General features: G+C 30.5%; 1 protein-coding gene and 1 long non-coding RNA gene across 4 annotated transcripts in view; one reads left to right on the top strand and one right to left on the bottom strand.

Annotated features, from left to right (window-relative positions):
- LOC121126634 (uncharacterized) overlaps positions 1 to 12,761 on the top strand; it is a 48,674-nt gene that overhangs the window by 12,084 nt on the left and 23,829 nt on the right. The gene's annotated exons all lie outside the window — the stretch shown is intronic.
- LOC139906735 (uncharacterized) overlaps positions 4,838 to 12,761 on the bottom strand; it is a 35,446-nt gene continuing 27,522 nt past the window's right edge. The window contains exon 2 of the long non-coding RNA XR_011782556.1: positions 4,838 to 6,478. This is a non-coding gene — a long non-coding RNA (uncharacterized lncRNA). The remainder of the gene's footprint in view (positions 6,479 to 12,761) is intronic.

Raw genomic sequence — 12,761 nt, 5'->3', positions numbered from 1 at the left:
GATTACTTTGCAAGAGGTCCAATTTAAACAACCAAGAATACAGTGAGAATTTTAAGGAAATAGACTAAAATACAACCTAGTTCCTTGCAACTTAAATTTGTTTTAAATTAAAATTATTATAAGATTTAGAAATATGCCAGTCAAAGAAATCAAATTGATGCAAAACAAGACGACCAAAACAAAGAATATATTTGAAATCACTAGAAAAAAACATCAATCCTAATCCTCTCTTTGATGATGATTTCTTCAATTTTTTGGATTAATAAGAAATTAAAGAAATTGTTTTTCTTTTCTGTTTTGGGAATGTTTATCGTTCTCTTTTGTTGCAAAACAAATGATTAAATAAATTAAAAATATTTTAACGCAAGATAAGCGTGTTGAGCTCCATGTAGAAATACGGAAAAAACAACAATCCACCTACAAAAAGACGAATAACGAAATTGTCCAATTAAACTCTTGAATAAATAGTTGGTGTCTAATATCTTTCAAATATTTAATTTTTATTAGTAAAATATATGAATAATAAATATATAAACATTTCATTATAGTTGTTTGCTTGATGATTTCAGTTCCACTTTTGTTAATAAATAAAACATATGTCCAATGGTATTATCTTACTAACTCAAACTTGTGTTATTCATTAACATAAACATATAAGTCGCTTTTAAAATACAATGAGAGTAGAGAAGATAATGATGTTTTTCTTGACTTTAATCACACAAATCCTCAAATGACCAAAGCACTTTTAACAGAACACTCCTTAATTTGGATCTAATATCCTTAGTTCTAGTCGAGTCCATCGTTTCCCAGTTCAAGTTATTTTAAAGATTCCAAGACTACTCTACGTTATTATGCCTCCATGTCTTCCTACTATCTTGTCCGAGTTGTATCATCAATTTCAAAGAACAAAAACTGAATAAATTGTCTGTTATAACGCTCTGAGACCATAATTATCTCTTTATTCACTTAACATAAATTTACATACGAACTGACCTCTTCCAATGCATATACATTTAATACATCATTCTTGTCATCTCAGTCGCACAAAGATCCTCAGAAAGGCATAGCATATATTTGTTCTGAGTACAAGTCCTCAATCCTCGAGTACAAGTCAGGATGGATCTAAGCTAAGACTTCACCGAATCCGATATAAGTCTGTAGACTCCGAGACAAGTCCATTAAAATGGATATTATCTGATCCCAAAGCTATGTGCAAACACGGGGGGGATTATCACTGGCTTTAATGCGTGCAACGATTTTGTGAAGAAGTTTTTTCATTTCTGTATTTTGGAACTCCTAAAAAACCTAAACCTGAGTTTATTTCTTCAAAAACACCAAAAAGGAACCCGTTTTTTTTTGTTATTTCACCCTTTCTATGATATTTTCGTGCAATTTAAACGATTTATCTGTATAAAAAGTGTACAAAGACTTAGGACATATACGGTACATGACGTTGAGTGACGGAGCATAATTCAACTCGAGATAATAGTATAACTCATTGGGAAAGACAAAGAGTTATAAAACTAACTGGTGGAACATAAGCTTCAATCAATGAAACTGTTTGGGTGAAAAACATTATTTTTAACAAGAAACTATGTTGCTAAATTAATATAAACTTCATCATATTATAAAGCTATGTATAATATTTGCCGTGGTTACAATTTCTATGTTAACATCATGTGGTATTTTAAACCACTCTTCCATCTTGGGTTAATATTTGAAAAAAAATAAAATAATAATGAATATGAAAGATTGACTCAGTGTATAAAATTCACTGATAAATTTTAAATCAATAATATTGATGTATTTCCAGATTTTGCTACCCCCTTGCGCTCTACAAATGTTAAATCCTTAGATGATTTATACAATTATATAATCGTATCTAATTAAGTAATACGTTTTCATTAAGACAACATAGTTTATTAAATATTTTTGTTCGTGTAATAATACTTTATATTCTAAAATAAACTATCGATATATAATCCAACTATCTATATACATAGACGGTAGATAAATTAAAAATACAAAATCACGTAAAAAAGGAGGTAGTAATTTAAGAATTTGTAGACACACTTTCAATCTTAGCTTCTAGAAAATGATTTGATCAGCTTCTTAGTATATCAAAATCGCCTAAGATGCAAGGGAAAATACTTCAACTGATGGCGATTTAATTATTATAGATGGGGGAGTGTCATATCAGGTGTTGTGGATGTATTTTTATACGACTTCCTCGAATATGGGACGTAAAAATTGAAGTTGTATATTAATTGAACAGAAATGAACAATTTTCCTTTTTGTGGTCATCATTTTTTTAGATTGTTTTTGAGTCAATTTTTTCTATCTAATTTCCATCTTCATCAAGACTAAGTATTCAAATCTTTAAAAAATTTAAAGCAAATTCGAGTAAATTGAATAAACAATTATTTTAAGAGCTGAAGATAACAGCGAAATAGTTCCCAGAATTGCTAAAGTGATAATAAAAACAATTAATTGAATTGACAAATAATTTTTATTGCTAGAGTACCAAATTCAGGAATAAAGTCTAAAATAACAAGGACGTTGCTACCGAGCAGATAAATGGCAAAACTTATTCACTCTAGGAAGATTGCAATTTTTAAAAATATGTTTAAATAGACAGTGGCTGAGAGACATATACTGCTTTGCAGTTGAGGTATATATTAAGGTCTTGGAACACAAAAAGAGTAAAAAATTGTCTCGACTTTCACATTTTATAGAGTTTAATAAAATACAATTGAATAGATGAAAAAATAATAACAAATGCTTGTAAAAAAATATCAAATCATCTTTGGTATATGACAGAGGAATAAAAAGCTTCCACTTTTCTTGATGAAAATGTCCCCACTGAGAGGAAAAACAAAATTATAGAAACTGTAAATAACCCCTTTGAACACAAAACACTAAAAGGACTACAATTGATCCTAAACTCATCGATCAGATGAAGTTCTAACATTTTTAACCTTAAATACTAAAGTATTTTTTATAAACTATCAGTCTTCTTGCAGTTGTTTTTTAAACTAGTATAGAAAATTGTTGATTTAATGATGAATATTTGAAAGCATATGAAATAATAATGATTATTAAAGTTACAATGATGTATCATAAAGGAAATTGAAGTGAATGGAAAAATATAACAAAATTAGCAATCATGATGAAGACCAAGAAAAAAAAAATACGGTAATATTACTGAATACATAAATGAGTTAATATAATCATCCTTACTGTCTTTTATATCTACGAGAGAACATTCACTTTCAAAAAATCCATAAAGCAAAAACTGAATATAATTGGCTTGTATGGAAACCAGTTTATACTTTGCATCAAAAAGCCATGTTAAAAAACACCTAGCCAATCCGCAAGTTTCATTCCGCCAATTTTCGCTCTAACTTTAATCTACTCAAATTATATGAGTATAAATAGGATTTTTCTAAAAGTGCGAGGATAAGGTGGGACCGAGACTATTGGTGATACTGAATTAACACCCATGTTAATTTAAGCTGTCTTTTATTTAATTTTTGGGGGAGAAAATGAATTACTGCTATAAAGAATATACTTTTTACATTTTAAATATCATTAGTGCTGATTATATTTATATTTAATTGATTACTTATTTTTAAAACAATTGATCCCAAAGATAGGCGATAATGCTACCTTCAAAGGTAGAATTAACACCACGACGACCTATTAAATAATAAAAAAAAGAAGAAAAAGGACCACACGCAACAACTGTTTTCCCTTTTTCTAATCGCTAAACTTTGTTTTTCTTAATAATCTTTTATGTAAAAAAAAAAAAAAAAAAAAAAAAAAAAAAAAAGAATGAAATCTCAATAGAATTATTTTCATTTTGGCATATAATTGAAAATTATAAAATTTAGCATAATAATAAATTTTTATTTTTCTTGAAAATATATATATATCTCTTTTTTGGTTAAATAACGAAGGTGAATTTGTTAACATAGAAGACTTTACTTAAAATTATACCCCGGGTCTTTTAATATGGAAAAAGTTACAGTCTCCGTAATTTCTCATTTTATATTATCGCCAACTATAATTGTCATGATATCATCACAGTACATCTGTTCCGGTTCCACCTAATTACATATTTAAAGGTCGTATTTTCGAAATTATTAAAATGATCGATAACTTCGTATACTACTACACTGGTCAATAACAACACTGTAGATACTTCTAAAATCTGGCAAGGTACGATGTGGAATTTCATATTGCTAAAATTCAGCATGTCCCCCAACTAATCATGTTAAAAGTGACAGAGTCTCTTGGAATATGAAGTTTTGTTTTGATACGTAGGTAGACTGCAAATCTGAATATAATTTTTTTAAAGGTGATGCAGCATTACAAGCATTGCAGAGTAACTGGGAATTTTGTACGTGTATGCGTGAGACTAATACATTACTCAAAGCTCCAAAATAGAGCGATGCAGCCGAATCGATAATTGAATTTTTTGAATATAGTTGATAGGTGTTTCATAAGAAATCACTCACCTACACTGGATTACTTCCAAGTTACGTAACAGTAAGATAGAATGGCCAATAGGGACTTCCTTGAAAACCCATCTGGAGTGATGAAGCAATGAAGTAATTTTAAATTTTCTGCACCCTAATGGTTCCGCTTAAGGTCATATTTTTCTTGAAAACTTGAAATAAGTTTGTACTTTTGATATTTCTGATATATTAATATACCGTTAACCCAGTAACAAACTTAGCAAGATGTAAAGCAATAAGAACTTAAATGAAACATTCAAATTAGTATTATTGCACAAAGAATAAAAATGGATGATTTAGTCAAATAAAGCAAAAAATTTAAGGCTGAGAATATTTATTTTATATCCATATAAGATTAAAATTTATCTGTTGATAATAGAAAAATTGAAAATATAGAAGATAATTATGAAAAATATTCATGTTGTTAATTTTGACGATCATCAGTATTATAATTTATTTAAATGTAAGTTTGAAGGTAATGATACTTTGGAAAGGAAAATAGCAAAATAATATGATCAAAACTGATAGCTCATGAAAAAATTGAGCTTAAGTAATAAAACTGGCACATACGTACGTGGCATGCGTATCGTCGAGTAAAACTCTTTCCCAGTTCTTTTCCATTAACAATGACCCACTTTCGTTCCTCTTCGATTTAGGATCAATCAAACTGCACTGGTTGCATGATTAGAGCCCAGAGACACTTCTCTTCTAACTAAATCAACACGCAAACTCTTCAAAATATATATACGCAACACAACGTCAACTCCATCAACAAACCTCTCATATACTATCCATCTCATATCATACGACCTTTCCTCTATACATTAATATCTTGTTCCCTACACATACGATAAGAGCACTGTCAATTGTCATAATTTTCGTTTTTTCGATAGACAGGTAATTTCTTCCACTACAACTGACCTGACTATGGTTTTTATGCTCCCTGTATTGATGAGGGAGTAGACAATCCTACTCTCAACGTTTCATTGTACATTTAGGATAAGATTACTTTGCACACTATTTGGGACGTTGCTGGTGCTGACAACATCCCTGAATCGTTTAATTATGCTGCATTATTCAAATTTGACTTCCATCAGGTCTGCCCCATGCCCCCTTCTTCGCCCTATATGAAGTATATTTCCTTTAATGGGAACTTTCTACCCTGCCCTTACGACTAAACCAAAGACTCTGTAGTCTATTCCTTGTAACCCAGGCTTATCTCTCCACTTATCAGCGTTTTTTCCATTCAGCCAACTGGTTCTTCACCATCTTCAGGATCCTGGATATTGACTTCATTCTAGTGTTCCATTTCGGAAATTCATGAAATGAAAGCCAGTTGTAGCGAATTGATTGTGCCTGACAGTTTCATGAGACAGATTAGGTTATTTGTCTATGCCAGGAAGACCTCAATAGATTCTCTTGGATTCGATTTTTTGGTTCTTAGTTTAGGCAGATAAGGGAGATAGAGCTCTTAAGTTCACGGAAGATTTAAGTTACTTCCTTTTTCTCATTGTCACCCAGTTGATCATATACTGAAAAACTATATGTAGAATATTCTTAGGAACTCTCCTTATCGAATCCAGACCGTAATATCTCCAGACCTGTCGAATCTCTACACTACATCCAAAATTGTAAAAGTAGTCATGGTTGTGATAACTTGTCGCTTCTTTCAACCATCATATAATAAATACTCCAAATACACACTCATCTCATTCGCTTCTTTTTATTAAAATGACCGGAATACATGAATATAAATATTTAAAAAATCACCTACAACCACGTAACACCTTCTCCGTCCACTTTTCTTCTAACATAATTCCATGAGAGCTCGTACTCTAGGAGCCAAAAGTCGCAAATGTTAAAAATTATCAAAAGATACAGGTAGTCTTCTTCATATGAAAATAATTTTAATGATGAAGAAACACAATATCAAATCGTATTTTGCAATGTAAAGCAACCTGAAAAATAAGAAAAAGTATTCAAACTAGTAAATATATATAATGTCTAGAAATTATTGCTATGATTGGTATCAGGTACATATCTTATATATTTACAGCAAAAATACACACAAAAAAGCTATTAACTCAACTCTCGTTAGCCTTGATAATGATGAATACTATGTTATTATTGAAATCGACTTACTAGGCAAAAAAAAACAAAAACCAAAAACTATAGGCCATGCTAACTATGGGCCAAACCAAGATATTTTCATTTAGTTTATAGGTACAATCAACACTAATAAGATACCTTACTATCGTCGGGGATTTAAATTTTACATAAGACACAAAAAGGAATGCAGCAGGATAACAAGCCTCTAGAAGTAATAAAAAATAGTTTTTATGCACTTGCCCGAAGACTTAGGGTTGGTTTATAACCTGCAATGCCTAGCCATGATCATCTGCAGAATATTCATATCGGTGATCCCTTTTGAACTCAGCACTGAACCGATTGGTAGAATATATCATTGATAATTATGTAAGAATAGAACACTAGAGGAATTAATCGAGCATGAAAATATGAGATCTCTTACTCAAATAAATAAAAAATGGTAAAACAACATGACAGTCATAAAATGCAGAAGACTTCAGCTTCACTACAGCATAAATAGACTTTCACGTTGATAATGAACGCATGAGTACAAAAATTCTAATGAAGTCAAGACTTTTGAAATTAATATAAGAGGTAAGAACTCATTGAAAGGCCTCAAAAAAACTCCCTAATACCTGGCAAATTTTTTCCCATCAAAACACCCACAGGGAACATTTCAAATCAACCCCAATTTCTAGTACAATAGGAAATATAATGTTATTCTAAACTGTATTATTGTAAAAGCTCCACGGAAACTTCGTTTTCTAGCTTAGGGTGTAATAAAATGGGGTGTGGGAACAAATGGGTTTATTTTTATTTTAAATACATAACTCTCAGTTTCAAAAAATTTAAAATTTTATTTTAAGCACTTAATTGTAGCCCATACTATGGGATATTAAACAATTTAAGTTTCAGCTAATTTATATAACTAATTGTTTCTTTTATGTCCCTTCCGAGATTTAGTTGTTTCGTGGATTAAAGTGTTGTTCTTTTTTTTTTTTCGATATAAAATAGAACACAAGAAATTCTTCATATTAAAAAACTGATCAGAATTTCTATTTTTTTTAAATTTACTTCTGCACAAAATGGTAACCTTAAACATAATTAAATTTAGTATCAAAATGTAGGTAAGATTTTTAAGATGAAGTTAAACTATAAATATTTTCAAAATGGCATCATTTTTTTAGTTCTGCCCTAACAACTACATTACAACTATTTGACCTCACCTATGGGATCCAATGGGTGTACCTAGCTTTTTCCTTTTTTTGAAATTTTATAGATTATTTTTCAATTAGAAATTGCTGCTGTCTAGGTAAAATTGATATATTAGATATGTAATGCTAACATGAAAACATTTTAAAAGTTCACTCTAAGCAATCATAAAGATGTTGTATGTCTTTACTTTTAATGTTAGCTCCATAGCTTTTGCTCATTTAAAGACATAAGAGAAATAGAGTACATCAGGGAAAGAAGATTTAGAGAAGCTGATTTTCATAAAAAGACAGTCAATGTCCTAAAAATGATTTTGAGTCTAATAGAAAACACATAATCGATTTATAAATAGACAAGAAAACACATATTACATACAATGTGACCTATATTTGTTCGCCGGTTAGGATATCAAAGATCTTCCGTGATGCCAAAACAGTTACAGTCCCGGACGTTGATGCAAAGTTGGAATATTAGAGTTGGGGGTAACACTAATTCAAAGTTATGTATCTATACTATTAAGTTAGTTGTATGTTTCTGATAGTGTGCAGACACATTACTGGAAACCTTATTGCCGAAAGAAAATTTGTCGAACGGATATTGTGCCGAACGGACACTTAGCCGAAGTGACAATTTGCTGAAGGACCACTTTGCCTTATGATAAATATATTTGTCATTATTCATGTTACTCCAAAATAAAAAGATAAAATGATTAATTATTTGTCCCAAATTACAATAATTAAGTGTCTATTAATTAATAATTAATTGATTCATTTAATAATGAGGATATTCAAAAGCTGTTTTGATAATAAACATAACAATTTAACATTTTATATCTTAATTTTGGAGTAACATGAATAGAAATCATGATTACCTAGTATTGGAGCATGAATATCATCAAATATATTTATTAATTTATTCGGCAAAGTGGTCCTTTGTAAACTGTCCATTTGGGAAAGTGGCTTTTGGTAATAAGGTTCTTGGCAATGTGTCCTAGAACCATTTCTGAGACTTACCACTAATTACATAGTTTAAACAAACTTAAATTGTAAATTTAAAAAATAGGATCCCTCTAAATGATTGTATTACTGTTCTAATTTTGATCTAGATTTTGGCTTGAAGGCGGCAAAAAATAAAGATTTTTATAAAAAAAGATTAAATAGTTAATTTATACAAAATATTAACTTGTCAAGCTTAAAAAAAAGATAAGATCTTTTAATCTGAAAAGTTTAAGTTAATAAAAACTATTAGTCTTCAAAACTAACAACAAATACTCTAGCTTTGGACTTTTATAAATTATAATCTTTTCCTGAATCTCGTGCAGTTTGTTGTGCATAAGCAAGCAGAAATATTACTGATCTATTAGTAGGAGTCATCTGCCTCGTAAAAGAGTGAAACCTCAAAAATAGCCCAAAATCTTTAAAAAATGTTCCATTGATAGTGACTTGTGGTATAAATACAACTGAGACTTACTGGAAGGGTATGTCTTCCATTGGGAGAATCATACTGTCTGAGGTTCTTCTATTTTTAGCTGTGAGGAAGTTGTCAATTTTATGAGCAATTTGATCAATATAGAATTACCCCGCCAGGAAAGATAGGGACCTTCCTGAACGTTTATTCGGTATATTTTTATTACAGCGAATATAATTGCCACTATTAAAGGAATTATGTTAAACTTATATGGGGCAACACAACCCCTTTTATGTTGCATAGGAGGCCTTCAGCACTTAGCTTATAAGAAGGGAAATTGAAAAAAAACAAAAAAACTTTGGTATTTCTGATACTCAAACGGATCCATAGTATCGGTCGAGAAGATTCAAGTATCGAGCAAGTGGGAAGGAAATTGGTTGTGAGGAATCCATTTACTAACATAGATGAAAGTGGATGCGGTATTCTATAATTAAATGTACAGTCTTCACTACAAGTCCAAAACAAATCCATTTCTGTAAGGATCACGTTAATTTTTCCTTTTATTTTTTTTTACGAATGTAGAATCTTGGAACCTTAATCTGAGGTAGTAGAGAAAAAATCAAGGATTAATACTTACTAGAAATTTGGAAGAAGACGGGCTTATTACTATTCCTCCCATGACCCGAGGCTATTTAAAAGCAGACTCTATTGATAAAATGATTGTAAGGTCTTCTAAAATTCCCACTAACCGCATTTTAGCTCATATTTACATAACTGTTTATATGTCAAATTTACTTGAATATAACAATTGGTACAACTCTGATAACATCCAGTCTAGATCTTTTTATGTATAGATAATTTAGGATTTAAAACATTTTCAACTATAATGAATGCTGTCTTTAAACAATAAACATCTTTTTAATTAGGGATGCGAATATTGGCTAAATAGGAGTGATCGTAAAAAGCTTGCCTGAGAAAATTTCATAAAAATTTGGTAACTTAGAGAGATGACATATTTCCTGACAGATATCACAATCAACAATAGATCTCTTTGCTCCCTGACGTGTCAAAATTTTGAAAGTATAAAATTATTATTGATAAAAAAAGAGCAGCAAACTTTCTGAGCCCACAGACCAGTACCTGAAAATTTGATTTAATCAATATATTCCATCTGAGGGTTATGCACCATTTGACTGGATCCTTGAAGCTCAAATGCACAGTAGAGAGCAAGGGACAGGTAACATTCAACAAAAGATGTTTTGATGGATATCAAAGAAGATTAAAATGAGATCTGGTAACATGAATTAGACAGGTTTTGGATATGATAGAAAAAAGAGTACCCAGTGGCTTCAATTAGCACTGAGTCTATTGAGTTACCTTCTCGACAAATTATATTGGCGAATTGAGTTTTTAGAGCCTACAATACATAAAAATAAAATAAAAACAAGAAATGGGAGTGACTTAGGACTAGAAGCTACGTGTTTGCCTCTCATCCATCTTTAGCAAGATACGGAATTTGCATAAGTTGCATCAGGCTCACGTTTCTCTTTGATGGTAGGCGGCATACCTTTTTCTCTCAATTGAAGTTTATTTGTGTGAGTATCTTCCCCCTGTAATTTTAACTTAACTGCATCCTGTACTTTTGCTCTATCAATTGGCCGGCAAAACAAGGTTGTGAAACACCTTCTAAACATGTTTTTTTAGAAAGATTAAAGCTAATATTTTTTAGTTTTATTATTTACAGTTCGTATCATGAATCGTGCATTACTGTCTCGTCAAAATAAGAGGACATTTATATTTAGACTATGCAGTGTCATTTTTAATCATACTTTATGCAGGAGTCCCTTGTGATTTTAGGCACTTTCAAAGGTGTGCTCAATGAAAAGTGTTGAGGAATGCTACTTTAGAGTTACATTAACAGGAAATTATTTCAATATTTTATACAATTGTAATCAATGAAGTCCTAATATATATATATAAGCAAAGTTTATCTGTTTGTCGGTGACTCATTTTGAGTGTTCGCTTCATATCTTAGATCAGTGTGACTACTTGATCTATAAGATAACAATGTATCAATGAGTGTGAATGACACACAGCACATTATATTTAAAAGAGAAGAATTGGAGGAATAGATGTAGATGTTCAAAAGGACATTATCAAAATTGGATTGTGGAAATAAAGAAGAAGAACTACAAGAGAAAGTATTTACTTTTTTTACCCACAGATAGTGTTGGATCAGTACTGGGACTGATTGCCTAATCAATCTTTTTTTCCAGCCCTTTTAGTCTTTTTTAATGATTGTAATCCTTTTTACCTTTCAACAGTCCTAAAGAATGATATATCGGTCTTTCAGTCCTAGCTATCTTTTTATTTTCTCCCCTCACAGATAGGATTGAAGAACATAAAGACTAAGAAAATAATGAAGGATAGTTAGAACCTATAATAATATGTTTTAGTCACACATCTCCTATAGGTATCTTGGTCTCTTTGAAATACACCGATTAATTTTTTCGGTTTCCGACGAAGTTGAAATTTGCTATGAGCAATTATAAGGCCCAAGGTCAGAAATTTCCAGTTGTCGACCTGGATTTGTTTCACAACTACTTTACATCAAAAGAAAGAATAATGCAAAGTTTTGTGAAACATGAAGGACTTTCCCAAAAAATTATATCAACCTAACTAAATAGTAAAATTAAGTTTCATACATACACAAGATGAAAATTTAATGAAACAAAATTGCATAAAAATCAACATTGCTTCATTTGAAATGGCAAATTATACCTCTTCCTAATGATTTAATACTAACGGGAGTAACCTCTGTTACTTGGAATTGTTGGGCGTCAATAAACAGACAAAAATTAAGACAAACTTTGTTTAATTATATTGATATGTACTATATTTTTCTTTTCTTTTTAATATGAAGCGCTCAGTTTCAGCTACACATGATCTTTGCTACATTGTTATTTCTAACATCAAGAGGTCCCGTATCTCTAAGATATTATTAAAAAGGATTCCTCAACAGACAAACTTTGTTTAATTAGCTTAGATGATTACAAAATGGATCATATCTCTAATTTATAGTATATTGGACAGCAAAATCAAACATTATCACAATAACTTATGTTTCCAAAATGATATTTTTTATTCCTTTAATTAAAGTACTTAGATAATTGTCTCACGGTTTGAGAAATTGAGGATTCTAAAATTTTATATTTATGTAAAAATGAATATTTATATATTTCTTCTCATGACAACATTACCTCAGATTCAATTAATTACGACTAGAGATATGAAAAATACCTGAAGATCGGCGACTGTATTGTGTTGTATTTTAGACAGCACAAAAAAAAAGCAGTCTCACGGAGGGTATGATATTTATTCATATTAATATATACAAAATGCTTGAAGCCTGCAGTATTCGTATCAGATATGAAAAGATATTTTCATTATCTGCTGATGAAATTTTAAGTCTGAAATGTATTAAGGAATAATTTACAAAAAACACTCAATGAGTAATATTAGAGAATTTGTCAC

This window comes from Lepeophtheirus salmonis, chromosome 12, assembly GCF_016086655.4.
Source record: "Lepeophtheirus salmonis chromosome 12, UVic_Lsal_1.4, whole genome shotgun sequence".
NCBI lineage: Eukaryota > Metazoa > Arthropoda > Copepoda > Siphonostomatoida > Caligidae > Lepeophtheirus > Lepeophtheirus salmonis.
Note: the sequence above shows the minus strand (reverse complement) of the source record. Positions and strands in the feature narration are given on the sequence as shown.